Source organism: Triticum aestivum, chromosome 7D (assembly GCF_018294505.1).
Source record: "Triticum aestivum cultivar Chinese Spring chromosome 7D, IWGSC CS RefSeq v2.1, whole genome shotgun sequence".
In the NCBI taxonomy this organism is placed as follows: domain Eukaryota; kingdom Viridiplantae; phylum Streptophyta; class Magnoliopsida; order Poales; family Poaceae; genus Triticum; species Triticum aestivum.
Genome location: NC_057814.1, coordinates 443225506 through 443228681, shown reverse-complemented (window position 1 = coordinate 443228681; position 3176 = coordinate 443225506).

Below are 3176 nucleotides of genomic sequence, written 5' to 3'. Positions count from 1 at the left end.
AGGAGGCGCTGGAGGGAACGCCAGTCGGTATGGCTTGTCGGGTGGAGCCGATCTATGCTAGGGCATCTGCTTGGTCGTTGTCGGCCCTTGGCACGTGAAGGAACTCGCACCCCTCGAAGTATCCGCTGATCTGCTGGATCAGAAATCGATAGCTCGCCATGTTCGCGTCCTTGGCGTCCCAGTCGCCAGACGATTGCTGGACCACCAAGTCTGAGTCGCCGTAGCACAGGATCCGGCGTATGCCGAGCTCTTTGGCTAGCCGGAGCCCGTGTACGAGCGCCTCGTACTCGGCCACATTGTTGGAGGCGGCGAAGTGGATCTGCAGCGTGTACTTGAGCTTGTCGCCTTTGGGAGAGGTGAGAACGATGCCGGCTCCCAAGCCGGTGCGCATCTTGGACCCGTCAAAATGCATCCGCCAATGGGTAGACTCAGGAGCCGGCGGTAGGTACTGGGTCTCGGCCCAGTCGACGAGGAAGTCGGCCAATGCTTGCGACTTGATGGCGGTGCGGGGTTGGTAGAAGATTGTGTAGGGTGCCAAAGCAATGGCCCATTTAGCCACCCGGCGGGATGCATCCCGGCTTCCTATGATCTCGGCGAGCGGGGCAGTGCACACGACCGTGATGGGGTGCTCTTGGAAGTAGGGCTTCAGTTTCTTGGCGGCGAAGTACACCCCATAGCACATCTTCTAATAGTGCGGGTAGTTTTGCTTTGAGCTGGACAGCACTTCGCTGAGATAGTATACCGGCCTCTGGACTAGCTGGGCTCGGCCTTCCTCCGGGCGCTGGACCACAACAACAGTGCTGACGACTCGGCTAGTCGCAGCGATGTAGAGGAGCATGGGCTCCTTTTCAGTCGGCGCAGCCAGGACAGGCGGAGTGGTCAGCATTTTCTTCAACTCATGGAAGGCTTGGTCGGCTTGATCATTCCACTCGAAGTGAGTGGACTTCTTCATGAGTCGGTACAAGGGGAGAGCCTTCTCTCCTAGTTGGCTGATAAAACGATTCAGGGAGGCTAAGCAGCCAGTGAACTTCTGCACATCTCGTAGCTTGGTGGGAATCTCCATCCTCTCGATGGCCTTGATCTTGACGGGGTTGCATTCGATGCCGCGCTCGGAGACCAGGAAGCCCAGCAGCTGGCCGGCTGGCACTCCGAACACGCACTTCTCAGGATTGAGCTTGATTTGGGATCGGCGCAAGTTGGCGAATGTTTCTTTCAGGTCTTCCAGCAAGGTACCGCGCTTCTCTGTCTTCACCACAATGTCATCTACATAGACGTGGGCATTTCTGCCGAGTTGTTTCAAGAGGCATTTCTGCATGCAACGCTGAAAAGTGGCACCAGCATTTCTCAAGCCAAATGTCATAGTCAGGTAGCAGAAAGCTCCAAAGGGTGTGATGAAGGCAGTCTTCAGGCGGTCAGCTGGGTCCAACTTGATCTGATGGTACCCTGAGTACGCATCCAAAAAACTCAACAGCTCGCATTCGGCTGTGGAGTCTATCAGTTGATCAATCCGTGGCAGAGCAAACGGATCCTTTGGGCAGGCCTTGTTCAAACTAGTGTAGTCTATACACATGCGGCACTTGTTATTCTTCTTCAGAACCAGAACTGGGTTGGCAAGCCATTCTGGAAAGAACACTTCCATGATAAAGCCAGCGGCAAGGAGCCGGGCTATCTCTTCTCCCACGATTCTTCGCTTCTCTTCGGACAGTCGGCGGAGGGGTTGCTTGACCGGCTTTGCGTCGGCTCGGACATGTAATTTGTGCTCGGCGAAATCCTTCGGGACACCCGGCATGTCCTTTGGGGACCATGCGAAGATGTCTCGATTCTCACGGAGGAAGTCGACGAGCTCGCCTTCCTATTTACTGTCCAAGTTCGCCCCAATGACAGCGAACCTCTCCGGGTTCTTCGGGTCCAGAGGTATCTTCTTTGTCTCTTTGGCAGGCTGGAAGGAGCCCTGCGCATCACAGTCTTTGGGGTTGGGGGACAGGGCCGGCTGCTTGCCGGCCATGGCCACAACCCGTTCCAACATCTTCTTCTCTTCTGCCACCACGAGGGACTCGGCCAGCCGGCTACTGGCCATGGCGCACTCGATGGACTTCTTGTAGTCGCCGGCTACCGTGATGATCCCCTTTGAGATCGGCATCTTCATCTTCAGGTAGGCGTAGTGGGGCACAGCCATGAACTTGGCCAGTGCAGGTCGGCCAAGCAGTGCATGATAGGGGCTCTCCAAATCCACTACCTCGAACCATATTGCTTCTTGGCGGAAATGATCCTTGTCTCCGAAGAGAACATCCATTTTGATCTTGCCGATTGGGGAGCAAGACAGGCCAGGGACGATACCATGGAAGACGGTGCGGCTCGGCATGAGCTGCTTCGCTTTGATGTTCAGCTTCTCCATGGTATCGCGGTACAGTATGTTGATACTGCTTCCGCCATCTATCAGGACGCGGGAGAATCAGGCAGCTCGCCTCTCTGTCGCGAGGGTGACGTTCAAGACCATTGCATAGGAGCCAGGCGAAGGCATCACCTCCGGGTGGTCGGCCTGGCTCCAGCTGATCGACTTTTCTGACCAATGCATGAACTCGAGGGTGCTGGTGGCGACTGCATTCACTTCTTGATGCTGTCGGCGTCGGCTGCGCTTGTCGTCGGCTTGACTGGTGAAGACGACGTAGGCGGCGTGCTCTTCGGGGAATTCGTCTTGGATGGCACCGACTGCCGGCCGAGCCGCCGGCTGCTGGGGGGCTGGAGGCGTCGGGCCGGGAGGCGGAGGCGACAACATCCCCTCGCCCTTGGTGATGCGGGTGAGCCAATGGCATTTCCGGGTTGTGTGGTTAGACGGCTTCGCGCCGCGGTGGAATTTGCAGGGGGCATCAAGAGCCTGCTCGTAGGAGAAAGCCGGCTGCCAAGGCGGCCGGCCACCCTTCTTCTTGGGAGCGGGCCGTTCTTCGGGCTGCTCATCTTCAATGGTGGCCACCTGCCGACTGGAGGAAGTCGGCATGGGGGCCTTGCGCTTGTGGTCGTTCTGGTAGGGGCGCCGATTAGGGTCGCCAGCCGGCGTCTTAGGAGCCGGAGCAATCACTTTCCCCGAGGCGTCTACTCAGAGCTCGGTCTTCATTGAGGAGTCAGCTGTGGCGTACTTGTCGGCGATGACCAGTAACTCGTCGAGGGTAGCCGGCTCG